This window comes from Moschus berezovskii, chromosome 1, assembly GCF_049115385.1.
Source record: "Moschus berezovskii isolate FMDL1 chromosome 1, NW_MosBer_1.0, whole genome shotgun sequence".
Classification (NCBI taxonomy): Eukaryota; Metazoa; Chordata; class Mammalia; order Artiodactyla; family Moschidae; genus Moschus; species Moschus berezovskii.
Window position 1 is genome coordinate 89,979,616 of NC_142460.1, and position 14,750 is coordinate 89,994,365.

The 14,750-nt window shown below is 42.2% G+C and overlaps 1 protein-coding gene across 1 annotated transcript in view; it reads right to left on the minus strand.

Annotated features, from left to right (window-relative positions):
* The window catches only part of ROPN1 (rhophilin associated tail protein 1), a 30,213-nt gene extending 16,843 nt beyond the window's left edge, over nt 1–13,370 (minus strand). The window contains exon 1 of the mRNA XM_055418535.2: nt 13,241–13,370. The gene's annotated coding sequence lies outside the window, so the exon portion shown is untranslated. The remainder of the gene's footprint in view (nt 1–13,240) is intronic.
* Between the last annotated feature and the right edge of the window lie 1,380 nt (nt 13,371–14,750).

Genomic DNA, 14,750 nt, shown 5'->3' on the forward strand with positions numbered 1-14,750 from the left:
ATCTGATTCAGTATGAAATTCTATAATGATGTTATTTGTTTGTAGAAATTAAAAAATTAAGCTCGCTTCTAAAAGCAAATAATAGTGTAAAATAATTTAATTAATTCAGTAAGAGACTGTGGGCCTTTATTACCTTATAAAAATATTTCTCAAAATACTTTAACTATACTTGAGTATTGTGGACAGTTTAGCATTTTAACTGCTAAATTAAATGGTAGCATTTCTTAAAATTCCCCTTTTCAAAAGTGTTATGAAACTACTCTAAAGAAAATGAACAATTTTCTTCTATCTGAAAACTGATTTGTTACAGTAAAAAAGGCCTATAGTCTCCTTAAGTATTTTGAATATATGATTTATTTTCCTACTGTAAAGTATAATTTTGAACTAATATGTAATTATAATTTAACACTTGTGAGATTCACAGAAATTATACATGTAGTCCAAAATATAAATTTAAATCCCTTATTAGGCAACATAGTGAGGATTATTCCAAATTTGGATTTGTTTGCTCTGATAATTTTTTTCTTTACCCAGATATCTGCCTAAATATCTCATTTTCATGGAAAAGTTATCAAATGAAAAAAATGGTGCCGGGTAAATTATGCCAGGGCTGTAACAGAAAATATCTATATTATACAGATAGTCTTTTAAGAGATTAATTCTCAAAGTCTTTGATCTCAGCACCCCTTACATTCTGAAAAGTTATTGAGGATCCAAAAGGTCTTTTGTTAATATGGGTTATAGCATGCAATGTTTGTCATTTTAGGAATTTTAAAATATTTAAAATAAAAATAGCTCCTCCATATCTTATAAAAAAATAACTACAGTTTCTAGAAAACAAACCAACAAAAATTCTTAGTGAGAAGTGTGGCATTATATTTTCTGAAAGTCTTCTAATGTCTGGTTTAATAGAACCAGCTAGATTATCATATCTGCTTTTTGCATTCAATCCATTTGACTGAATTCAACCACACTTCATGTAGCTTCTTGGAAACCCCAATGTACACTCTTAAGAAGAAGCATGAGAAAGACCTATAATGTCTTGATATTATTACAAAAATAGTTTTACCTTCATGGATTCCTACCCCCTAGAGTCTCAAGGATCCTCAGAAGTCCCTGAAACCACACTTTGAAAACCACTGCTTTATGAAACGTTTTACAAAGGTGTTTACAACTACATGGTAGTTTATTTCAGGTTGGGTTCAGGAAGCTAATTAAAAGGTCACATAATTAAGAAGTAAGGCCAAAATGTCTCCCACGATTACAGAATCATTTTACCCACCTGCCTGAGATATGACCACATTCGGAACCAAATGAAGCAAAGGAAACATAAAAACGGAACATTACTATTAGAAGATGCATAGATGACAGTGTCCCCAAGACCAAATCAAACTGTTTCCCTGCAGGGCGATGAATCCACAGATGTCAGTAAGAGTGTTCAGTTAACAGCACTAGTTCGCATCCCTCAAGGGGAAGGCTTGGAAGAATATTGATTTGCCAGAAAGTACAAAACAAAGTACTCAGGATGAGTAGTAACTAAATACTTTAAAACAAATAAGACTTTCTTGATTATGTAAGAGCAACAGTGTCTGTACTAGTGGGAAAGCTGTGATGACAGGAAGGTGCAAGGGCTTTACATCATATCTGTTCTCCATGTTCTGATCACTTGAGATGCAAGTAAGACATGCTTTGTTTACAGAGAGCTCTAGTCTGTATATTTGCCTGTAGAAGTGAATTCCATATTAAAGGATGTTACTAATAAATCCAGGCTGCTATGATTTTGTCTGCTTTCAGCTCTACGTGAAGAAACAGTCTGCTGTTTGCTACTAAATTACCTATCAAAGGAAAATTTTTTCTTTTTTTTTTTTCCCTGGAGGCTAGGAACTAAAAGAGGAATTGAAAAATGTCAATGATTCTTATTGCAGAATTGTTGGGAAGAGATTTTTTTTTTTCCAGAAAATTGGCTTATTTGACATTTTCAAGCACCAGAATGAATTTAATAAAAATCACAATGAATGTGTGAAAATATAATAAAGTATACCAACAGTGCTCATAGATTCAAGGGAAACATGATGTCAGAAGTAGTTCAGTGGGGAGTTTAACTAATATTTCTAGCTTTAACCCTAAAGAAGACTAGTAGCAAAACATCTGTTAGGTATCATGTTACTTGTAGATACTTGATATAAAAACATTAAGTGAATTAGAAATCAATTCACATTATCCTAAGAATTTCAACCAAAGACAGAAGAAATCAAAGTATTCAAATTTTGGTTAATAGATAGAAAGGAGTTTCTGTCAATTGGAGAAAAATCAATAATTACCTTTTTAACATTTGCTAAGTAACAACCATCTGTGGGGCAAACTTCCTCACTGATGGTGACTATAAGAATTTGAAGAGAAATACACAATGGAATATTACTAAGTTATTAAAAAGAACATGTTTGAGTCAGTTCTGATTAGGTGAATGAAACTTACTTCACCCTATTATACAGAGTGAAGTAAGTCAGAAAGAAAAACACCAATACAGTATATTAATGCTTATGTATGGAATTTAGAAAGATGGTAACGACGACCCTATATGCAAGACAGCAAAAGAGACACAGATGTAAAGAACAGACTTTTGGACTCTGTGGGAGAAGGCGAGGGAGGGATGATCTGAGAGAATAGCATTGAAACACGTATATTACCATATGTGAAATAGATGACCAGTCCAAGTTTGATGCATGAAACAGGGCACTCAAAGCCGGTGCACTGGGTCAAACCAGAGGGATGGGATGGGGAGGGGAGTGGGAGGGGGTTTGGGATGGAGGACACATGTACACCCGTGGCTGATTCATGTCAGTGTATGGCAAAAACCACCACAATATTGTCAAGTAATTAGCCTCCAATTAAATAAATTAATTTAAAAAAGAATTTGAAGAGAAAATTAAAAAGTTTCTGCATGTAGTTATTTCAACACAAAATTTGGTATAAAGCAAAATCATGATTAGAAAGTGAGCTTTGTTTCTCTTTAAAAAGTTTAAAAACCTTTTTTATTTAAAGTTTTATTCAGAGTAAACATTCAATGTCTTCACTCTCACTGTGTAACTTGCTATTGCAATTATATGATAAAACTATATTGGATTTTTCATAAGCTCCATATAGACCTGCCAAAACCCTACAGTGTGCCCCAGTGTGCTTGACGAAGATTTCTGTATGCCATGGTGTTGAAAAAGGTTGGGAAGCTCTGATGTAAAACCTGGTTGCAAGTACTTTGGTTAAAAAACTTTTGTTAAAAAACCTTTTGTTTCAATGTTTTAAGATTATGTGTTATGGAAGAGATGCTGATGATTATTAAAATCAATTTCTGGTAAAAGCTGAGATTTATACTACATATACGTAGGTGTGTGTGTTTGTCACTCAGTCATGTCTAACTCTGCAACCCCAGACACTGTAGCCCACCAGCCTCCTCTGTCCATGGCATTCTCCATGCAAAAACACTGGAATGGGCTGCCATTTCCTCCTTCAGGGGATCTTTCTGACCCAGGGATCAAACCCAGGTCTCCTGGATTGCAGGCAGATTCTTTATCAATTGTGCTAACTAGGGAAGCCCCATATATATAGAGAGAGAGAAAGTGAAAGTGTTAGTTGCTCAGTTTACCATCTAAGCCACCAGGTAAGCCAATGTATACATATACAAAATTTATATACATAACTTATACAATTTTAAAAGAATGTAGTTAGAAAGGGAACTATAAAAATACTGGTTGTTAAGGGAACAATTCGCTTCTAAGTTAAATTACTCAGCTGACGTACTGATTAGTAGCCATCAAGAAAGTTTGAGATAAATTAGCAAAAGAGATAAACTTCTTTTGATCGCAGAGAAATAGTGTCCTCAGAGTGTCACAAAGGCTGAGAACATCTAGTACTAATGCTCAAAATTCTCCAAGCCAGGCTTCAGCAACACGTGAACCATGAAATTCCAGATGTTCAAGCTGGTTTTAGAAAAGGCAGAGGAGCAAGAGATCAAATTGCCAATATCTGCTGGATCATTGAAAAAGCAAGAGAGTTCCAGCAAAACATGTATTTCTGCTTTATTGACTATGCCAAAGCCTTTGACTGTGTGGATCACAACAAACTGTGGAAAATTCTGAAAGAGATGGGAATACCAGACCACCTGACCTGCCTCTTGAGAAACCTATATGCAGGTCAGGAAGCAACAGTTAGAACTGGACATGGAACAACAGACTGGTTCCAAATAGGAAAAGGAGCACGTCAAGGCTATATATTGTCACCCTGCTTATTTAACTTCTATGCAGAGTACATCATGAGAAATGCTGGGCTGGAGGAAACACAAGCTGGAATCAAGATTGCCAGGAGAAATATCAATAACCTCAGATGTACAGATGACACCACCCTTATAGCAGAAAGTGAAGAAGAACTAAAGAGCTTCTTGATGAAAGTGAAGAGGAGAGTAAAAAAGTTGGCTTAAAGCTCAACATTCAGAAAACTAGGATCATGGCATCTGATCCCATTGCTTCATAGCAAATAGATCGGGAAACAGTGGAAACAGTGGCTGACTTTATTTTTCTGGGCTCCAAAATCACTGCAGATGGTGATTGCAGTCATGAAATTAAAAGATGCTTACTCCTTGGAAGGAAAGTTATGGCCATACTAGACAGCATATTAAAAAGCAGAGACATTACTATTAAAAAGCAGAGACATTCCTTTGTCAACAAAGGTCTGTCTAGTCAAGGCTATGGTTTTTCCAGTAGTCATGTATGGGTGTGAGAGTTGTGAAGAAAGTTGAGTGCCAAAAAATTGATGCTTTTGAACTGTGGTGTTGAAGAAGACTCTTGAGAGTCCCTTGGACTGCAAGGAGATCCAACCAGTCCATCCTAAAGGAAACCAGTCCTGGGTGTTCATTGGTAGGACTGATGTTGAAGCTGAAACTCCAATACTTCGACCACCCGAAGCAAAGAGCTGACTCATTTGAAAAGACCCTGATGCTGGGAAAGATTGAGGGCAGGAGGAGAAGGGGATGACAGAGGATGAGATGGCTGGATGGCATCACCGACTCAATGGACATGGGTTTGGGTGGACTCCGGGAGTTGGTGATGGACAGGGAGGCCTGGCGTGCTGTGGTTCATGGGGTCACAAAGAGTCGGACATGACTGAGCGACTGAACTGAGAGTAAGTAAGAGCCAAGGGAAAGAAAGAGCAGCATCTAACACTGGCAGCAACTCCTTTCCTGAGGAGGCAGGATAAGGCAGGGTAACTCTGCATTAGCTTATGAACAGGAGCTGGGATGCCCTCAGGAGAATTGAAGTTGTTTTCTGAAGCTAGAAGAGGGAGGGGATCTTTAAGATTTCTGTAAAGAATATGCCTGTGATGCAGGAGACCCGGCTTCAATCCCTGGGTTGGGAAGATCCCCTGGAGGAGGGAGTGGCAACCCATTGCAGTATTCTTGCTTGGAAAATTCCATGGACAGAGGAGCCAGGCAAGCTACAGTCCATGGGTCACAACTAGTTGGACATGACTGAATGACTAACCCTTTCATAAAACACCAAAGCATGAACATATATTTGAAGATGGTCACGTGATTCTAAGATTTAGGTAAACTGAGTGAGTTTGGAAGAACCAGAGAAGTAGGCTCATATCACGTGAGGCTTAATCTCACAGGCAATCACATTTGGACCTAGGCTGATCTTTAAGCCTCACTCTGTTTTTATTTTCATAAAACAACAGCATCACAAAAGAGATCTTTCAGTTGCAAGATCATCGGGGCAGCACACTCCATTCTTGCACCACCTCCACTCTCTAGGTCCTTCGCGCCTGCTTCTCTATTGATCTTTGCCATGCCCCCAAGAACACGCTTCTGTTTCTTATTTAATCTCCAGGTAATGACTTTCCCCTCAAGCCTGAATCCCACTCAACTGTTTTCCTCACTCCCAGTAGATGAAGCAGTTTCCTACCCGAGTGAGATCAAGGATGTCAGAAAGAAGTCACACTGCCATTCTCTGCCAACTCAGCCTATCTCTTTGACCTCATAGTCTTTCCTCTGCTGCTTGAGCTCTTAGTTCTTGCCTTGTCCAAGACCTGAGGAACCGGCATTTGACCCTCTCCATTCTCTAGAAAAGTTTCATCTTTCCCCTTACCTGGCATGTTTTCTTCCATCAGTAAGCAAGTCTTCTGCTCTCCAGGATGATGATAAATCCACTTAATAAATTCTTTATTTCAAATATTGCATTTTGATTTCCAGAATATCTGTTATTTTTATACATACAATTTCTGTGTTGAAATTCTCCATTTCCATCCATTTATACATCTTTTCCTTCATTTTCCTGAACGTATTATTTAGAGTTATTTTAGAGTCAACAAGTTCTGATAACTCCAGTGGCTGAATCTCCCTATGGATATCCTCTTTGATGTCTATTTTTCTTCTTGATTACTAGACACATTTTCATGCTTTTTTGTATTTTTTTAATTTTATGTCAGACCTTATGTAAAAATGAAAGTGTTTGGGGTGACTCAAATTTCTAATCTGTCATGCCAGAGCTGTTTGACTGCCAAGGCTTGCCGCAGTCCTGAGTCCACATCCAAAGTTGGCAAAGGTCCACTGGGAAGAAAATGACTTACCATGAGTTCACTTTGGAAGGGTTTGGCACCCTCCTGGAATTTGAATTAATCTAGTATGCATTGCTTCTAAAGCTCTCTGATGTATTTACAATATTTTTAAAAATAATTTTTCAGATTTTTAAATTTGTTGCAGTGGGTGGCTTGAGCTGCTGCAATCTACTATATTCTAACTGGAAGTAGATACCTTTTCTGTGCTGATGACTGCCAAATCCCCAGTTGTAAACCCTCAACCATGCTACAGTCATATCCACCAGCTTCCTACTGTAGAGTTCCTCTTTCCCATAAAAGCATCCAAAATGAACTTCTTTTACTTCCTCAACTGTATTAGTCGGATACATCATGGCCAGTTTTTATTTATCCTTCTCTTTCATTCCCCACTTTAGTCCTGGTGAACTTAAAAAAAAATCTGTCTAGAAAATAAAAAGGAACATCTTTTCCAAAAAAGGAAGGGACTTAATTTGACTTATAATATAGTCCAATATGGGTCTTCCCAGGTGGCACGGTGGTAAAGAATCCGCCTGCCTGGCAATGCAGGAGACATAAGAGATGTGGGTTTGATTCCTGGGTCGGGAAGATCCCTTGGAGGAGGAAATGGCAATCCACTCCATTATTCTTGCCTGGATAATCCGATGGACAGAGGAGCAGCAGGCTCCACTGCCCATGGGGTCACAAAGAGTTGGACACGACTTAGCACTAATTGATGCACAAAGAGGTAAAGTGATTGGCACAAGCTTGCAGTTTCTGTTGGAGCTGAATCAAAAATTCAGATCTCCTTCATTGCTTTTCCCACACTACACCACATTGCCTCTCTCAGAATAAGGCCATTTACATATCATGGATTTTCTCTAGGACAATCCTAGTTTCAAAAATTATGTTTGACTCTTTCCATAAATCACTGAAATATCATGGATATTCCCATTTGCATCATGAAAAGTACATTTTCAGTGGAACAAAACTTTTACTTGTCAGAGTATGTCCTAATTTTTTGTCCTGAAAATATGATTATTGTCTCATTAGCAATATTCCCAGAGAAGGCAATGGCACCCCACTCCAGTATTCTTGCCTGGAAAATCCCATGGACGGAGGAGCCTGGAAGGCTGCAGTTCATGGGGTTGCAAAGAGTCGGATACGACTGAGCGACTTCACTTTCACTTTTCACTTTCATGATTTGGAGAAGGAAATGGCAGCCCACTCCAGTGTTCTTGCCTGGAGAATCCCAGGGACGGGGGAGCCTGGTGGGCTGCCGTCTATGGGGTTGCACGGAGTCGGACACGACTGAAGTGACTTAGCAGCAACAGCAGCAGCCACACAGTTGCAAATAATGGAAGGGTGCCCATCATTAAGAGGGGCTTGAAAGTCAATGTTTTCAATGGGCTTCCCTTTGAAAGCCCTTTGGCTTTCCGTTGATGGCTCAGATGGCAAAGAATCCACCTGCAATCCAGGATACCTGAGTTTGATCCCTGGGTAGGGAAGATCCCCTGGAGAAGGGAATGGCTACTCAATCCAATATTCTTGCCTGGAGAACTCCATGGACAAAGGAACCTGGTGGGTTACAGTCCATGGGGTCGAAAAGAGTCGGACACAAGTGAGTGATCCACATTTTCACTTTCTTTAAAGTCAATGAAGTTTCCTTATCTCATTTAATCCTTATAGCCATCTATGAGTAGATAGGTTCTAATATTATAATTATTTTCCAATGCCAGGAAATTAAGGTTTAGTTTTTCCAGATAAAATGCATTAACCGTTCATTTATCACATCACTCTCTAAAACCTTTATTGGATCTTCATTTCTTTTCTCAACAAAATGATGCCCTGTCTGACTTTCAGGCTCTGCATGATTTGTCTTATTCTTATTAGCTTGCCTCTCCAACTTTATTTCACAGAAGTCTGGATCTTTTTCTACCCTGGGCCAACCCCTGGATCAAGTCAACCCAGGATTTGGATGCCAGCAGCAATATTGCTAACAGCAGTCCTATTTGACCTTGTCCCTTTTTTTTGAATAGTGGTTCTTGGCTCTGTTATTAGCAGATTTCTCCAAATTGCTTATGTATCATGCTAGTACCACATTTTGAAAGTTAAAAGCTCCACATGAAATGAAGTGAAAGTCGCTCAGTCGTGTCCAACTCTTTTCGACCCCATGGACTATACAGTGCATGGAATTCTCCATGCCAGAATACTGAAGTAGGTAGCCTTTCTCTTCTCCAGGGTGTTTTCCCAACCCAGGTTTCCCGCATTGCAGGTGGATTATTTTACCAGCTGAGCCACAATTATTTAATAAGTGAATAATTACCTCTTTTGATGCGTCTTAACTTAGCCATGCTCATATTTCAAAGAATCTTTCCATTTTCATATCATGGTCCACAAGCCCAGGGATACCATTTACAGACTTCTGTGTTAACTGTGATCCCTAATCGCACTTATGGAGCTTATGAAACTCACAAGAGAAGTCCCTTCCTCCTCTAGGAACACACACCCCTCCACCCTGATCTGGGGACTTGTCAGACAAACCTGGGGCCACTTTAACCTTGTCTTTCTTAAGTGTATGAAAGTCTCCTTTTCCTTAGAGTGAAGACTGTTCCCCACATCCACATCATTTCCATCTTTTTACTTGTTCTCCCTACTTCTGATTTCATCATAGCATCCCTCCAATACAGGGACTCAAAGTAAGCAAGGGCTATGAGGGGTGAATGCACCATAGTTTTCAACAAAAGATCAGGGCTACATTTCTCTCCTCTTTCCACTACCATTCCTGATGATATTTAACATTGTATTTGGCTTTTCCCACACAAAATACAGGGCTACTGTCCTTCAGAGACCCCACAGGGCAGATCAAACTCTAATGAAGAGCCCTCCTTACCATGAAACAGGAGACCAGGACTCTGGTCCTGGGCCTATCTTTGACTAATTATGTGATCCTGGGCAAACAATTAATCCAATAACAGCTTATGTGTCAGGAGTAGCACTAAATAAATACTGCCATACAGAAATAAATGAGTCACACACCCTGCCCTCAGAGCACTCATAGGCCAAAGGAAGAGACTAACAGGAAAATCAGTGATTAAAATAGAGTACAATAAGTGTCAAGATATAGATATAAAAGAACAGAAACTCCTTGATGAGGCATCTTACTAATCTGAAGGCTAGAGAAGGTGGTCAGAAAATACTTCCAAAATAAGGATGATATTTGAACAGAGACTTGGATAAGCCTGGTTTGTTTACTGCCGTCATTCCCAGTCCCAGAACAGTGCCACGTAGAGAATAGGTTCCTGATGAGAGCAAGGAGAGAATTCTCTGTGGCTAGGACTAGACAAAAGTATAGAGGTGTCAAAAAACAGAGAGAGTTCAGGGAAATGTAATTATGGAGGGCTAGCCGAGAGGCAAAAGGGGGAATGGTTGGGCCTAAGGCTGAAAACACAGCCCAACACTAGAATATAAGAGGCCTGGTTTGCCATGGCAAGGCTTTCAAACTTTATCTTAAGGGGAGTAGGGAGCTACTAGAAGATTTAAGCACTGGAGTCACTCAAACAGATTTTGGTGTTCACATTATGCTCCAGTTATCAATTGATTGCCTCTCTCCTCCAAATTCACCCACACTGCCTCCTCATCAAAAACTTGTCCTTTAGATTGGTCTCCTTCGCTGCCTGGCATAATGTTAAACTTTATCAGTAGAGGGCGCTGGAGGGATACTCGAGGAGGAAGGGACTTCTCTCCTGGGTTCTGCAAGTTCTTCCCACTAGGCTCCAGGAATGAGCAGTTTCCCCAGTGCAGGGATCCCGCAGTGCACAGCTTCTCCAGCATCTGCAGTATACAATCTCTTAAATGCCCAATGGCTGTAGTGCACAGCAGTCAGCAGCGCCCAGTGGCTGGCTGCTTCCCCTGGCACCTCTCTTGGGAGGTTTGCAGCAGAGTACAGCCAGTGTACTTTCACCTTTTCATGGCTTCTTTGGCATCCCAGACAGTGGATTTCTGGCTGCCTGGCACCTCAACTTCTCTGCCATCAAATGAGCTGTGGCCACACCCTCTGTGACACACTCTTAGGAGGTCATCTCTTTCTTGGGTGATCCATCTCAAGGGCGGTGACTGCTTCTTAAATCTGTGATTCCTGTACTCTTTGGATCTTTATGTCTTGCTAATTAATCTTCCATTATCCCAGTTCATTATAGTTAAAAATTTGTTACACTGAACTTCCTTTGTTAAATCGTTGTAGGATTTCTTTCTCTTTACTGGACTCTGAAACACACATTGGCTGAAAGCTGCAGAGATGTACTGAAGAGAGTGGAGTGAAGCCTGACGCAAGGAGCCTGCTTAGGAGACTACGGCAGCACTTTGGGGAAGACTCTGGAGAGCATCCATGCCTTGAAAAACAATTGCAACTAGGAGGGACAGGAGAGACAGGAGAGACAGGACTTGGTAACCACTGGGAGAGATGGATGAGGAGAGAGAAAAGTTTAGGGTGACTCCCTTTAAAGTTTGATGACTGGGTAGATGGTGACACCACAGTAGAAATGGTGAACATTGAAGGAGGGACAGGTCAAAGTCCTCTCCCACGTCCCCATCGGACTCTCAGAGACTTAGAATCACAGCTCCTTAGGGTGGAAAGGAGTCTGAAGACCAACGTTTTCTTTTGGGCACTGTGGATCATCTATTCACATCTGATACAAAATAATGGGGAATGATCCATTCTATCTTAACATTCCATTATTCCAGTGCTTTGTGAAGTTCCTTTCCATTCTTTAAGCTCTCAGTATGCAAGCCCTTCCTAAATTATCCATCCATCCCAGCCCCGCCTCCTCAAATCTTAAAATTCAACAGATAACCTCTTATTCCTCCCAATGTGAAATGGCAGGCCAACACATACATGCTAAAGAACATAGGTCTTACTGAATATGAAATATACATTTGTTTTTGCAATTTCCCATTTGGTTTTATTGGTGTGGGCTAAACAGGGCCTCAACAATTTAAACAAAAGCCTGCAGTTACCTGAATGAAAGGCTTCAGACACCAGAATCTCAGGAGGCGTGTCTATGAACTACTCTTAGAACCAAGGACCAGGGACTGTATGTATTTGTTTGGGTTTGGAATAGGAGATGATGGGTTTTGGACACATGGTTATGTGTTGTCTAAGGGTCATGGTTGTGACCCTTGCCTAGACACACTCCTCATCGTTTCATGGGTTCTTCAGGTCTCAGTTCAGTTTTCCCTGACCTCTCTCTGTTACCTATACCCTCTCAGAGCACCCCTTACTCAGCTTTCTTTGGCAACACTTGATTCCAATTTTACATTATTTGTGTGATTTTTTTGATGAACAACTGCTATTCCCAATAGACTGTAAACTTGAGGGCAGGGATAGTCACTTTCTGCTCACAGTAGATCCTGATGCCTCACCTGGGCCTGGTGCCTGGAATACAGTCATTACTCAACATATATGAGGAGAATGAACGAATGATAGCAGTTTATATAAAGTATGAGTCATGTCCTTTGGTCCTCATGGCAACCCCCTCATTTTTGTTGTTCAGTTCCTAAGTCATATCTGACTCTTTGCGTCCCCATAGACCACCGCACTCCAGGCTTGCCTCTCCTCCATTATCTCCCAGAGTTTGCTCAAATCTGTGTCCATTGAGTTGGTGATGCTATCTAACCACCTCATCCTCTGTTGCCCTCTTCTCCTTCTGCCCTCAATCTTTCCAGCATCAGAGTCTTTTTCAGTAAACTCTTTGCATCAGGTGGCCAAAGAATTGGGAGCTTCAGCTCCAGCAACAGTCCTTCCAATGAATATTCAGGATTGATTTCCTTTAGGATTAACTGGTTTGATATCCTTGCAGACCAAGGGACTCTCAAGAGTCTTCTCCAGCACCACAATTCAAAGGCATCAGTTCTTTGACCTTCAGCCTTCTTTATGGTCCAAGTCTCACATCTGTACATAACTACTGAAACAACCATAGCTTTGACTATACAGACCTGTTTTGGACACAGTTTTACTCCCTCCATAGGTATTGTTATATCCATGTTAGAGAAGAAAAAGCAGGGGTTTGGCTAGTCAATGGGGATTTGATCCCAGATTTTTTTTTTCCCCAAATCACTGCCCCCATGTAAGAAATCATAAAATGGCAGTTATAGGTACAAAGTATACATATAGTTTGGGTAGAGAGCCATAATCACCCATGGTTGCTGCTGCTGCTGCTGCTAAGTCGCTTCAGTCGTGTCTGACTCTGTGCGACCCCATAGACGGCAGCCCACCAAGCTCCGCCATCCCTGGGATTCTCCAGGCAAGAACACTGCAGTGGGTTGCCATTTCCTTCTCTAATGTGTGAAAGTGAAGTCGCTCAGTCTTGTCCGACTAGTAGCGACCCCATGGACTGTAGCCGACCAGGCTCCTCTGTCCATGGGATTTTCTAGGCAACAGTACTGGAGTGGCTTGCCAGTGCCTTCTCCGCACCCATGGTTACCTTCTCCTAAAGATCGCGGTCCCCTCTTTCGGCTCTGTGAATAGGAGTCGGCTCTGTGAATAGGAGGGGTTCAGAATCCAGGTGGGCCCATCGGGCAGGACTCTGCCCTCAGACCCCAGCCACCGTCGGGCTGTTCAGAGTGCTCCCCTCCCTCCACTTCCCCTCGGGGTGGCTACCTGAGGCTCGCCCCAAGCGGGCTATCCGGCACCGGACGACACCGCGCGCCTGGCTTCACTGGAGAGGCGCGCTGGGACCTGGCTTTGTTAGCGCTGCGCCCTCGCCCGGCGACGCCGACGCCCGCCGCGCTGCCTGGCAACCGCGGGGCCGGCGCCCGCACCGCCTCACAGAGCCTCCCCGCCCCTGCCGCCCCGTGGCCGCGCCCCGCCCCTCTGCCTCTGCCCCGCGAGGAGCCTGGGTGCCCAAGCTCCGCCGGGGCCAGCCTGGGGGGCCTAGATCTGCTTCGGAGAGGCAGGCGGAAGGAACAGACGGCCTAACGGTTTAGGGATGAGGCTGGGGAGTTTGAGAAACCTTGGGGAATGTGTAGCAATGTACAGGCTTTTCTTATGTTCGCGGAAGTGGAGGAGCTTCCAGTGCTGCTTTGGCTTGTGGAAAGTGATCAGGCGAGGAGAAGCCCTGGGGAACGATCGTCAGAAATGCTTCTTGCAGTGACCACCCCCGCCCCCCCCCGCCCCCCCCCCCGCCCCGCCTTTTTCAAACGTCTTAACTTGCTCAATCCTGACAGTAACTCCATGAGGCAAATACCCTTATGATCTTCATTTTACAGAGAAAACAGCACAGAGCAGTCAAGTAACTCGCCCAAGATCACAGCAAGTGAGAATAACGGTTAGGGTTTGTACTTACATTCAGTGTTCCAGATTTCTCCCTTTTAACCTCTGTAATGATCAGAGAGGGGGATGGAGCTGGTGTGGATAGGAACAGAGCTCGAGGTGCTGAAGGTAACAGGGCAAGAAGGAAAATATTCAGGCTTAGAATGGCCTCAAAGTCTCACAGTGACTCTGGAAGTAAGTATTCACCTTCATTTTAGGAATAAGCAACAGACTTAAAACGTTGAGTTACTAACCTATGGTTAGAAAACTGGCAGTGAGACCAAATTTGACTCCAGGTCTTGTGATTTTAAGATTTTTCTTTTTTAGGTGCCCAAGGAAGCAAGAAAAGCCCTTTTGCTCTCTACTATAACCCTTGTCCGTCATTTCATACCCATTTTTCAGGTGCCCATTGTGTCATCTAATCTTTCAGACCAGAGTACTGGTCTAAATCAATGAGTTAGTTCATTCAGGGCCTTCAAAGTTTTCTGCAATTGTGAGTGAAAACTGTTTTCTCTCCTTAAAGCAATTTCAAGCATCGATGAGCTAGTGGGGGAGCTGGGGCCTCTGAAAGCAGAGGGCTTTCAGAGCCTGCTGTCATCTGTTTGTGAAGGGTGCAGTCTGTTGGCATTTGTCAGGGTCTTACAGGTCTTTGCACACCTGGAGAATTCTAGATGACTTGAGGATGGTCACTTGTCCACAGGCAAGATTAGGTGATAAAGGATACAGAATCACTGGCCATCACCCGCTTTCCTGCTCCCTCTGTAGAGGGACCACCAGATTCTGGTGAGGGCATCTGCTGAGCAGTGTGTGCCTTGGGATTGGACAGGGAGGCTGGGGATTTGAGGGCTGTAGGTGCATC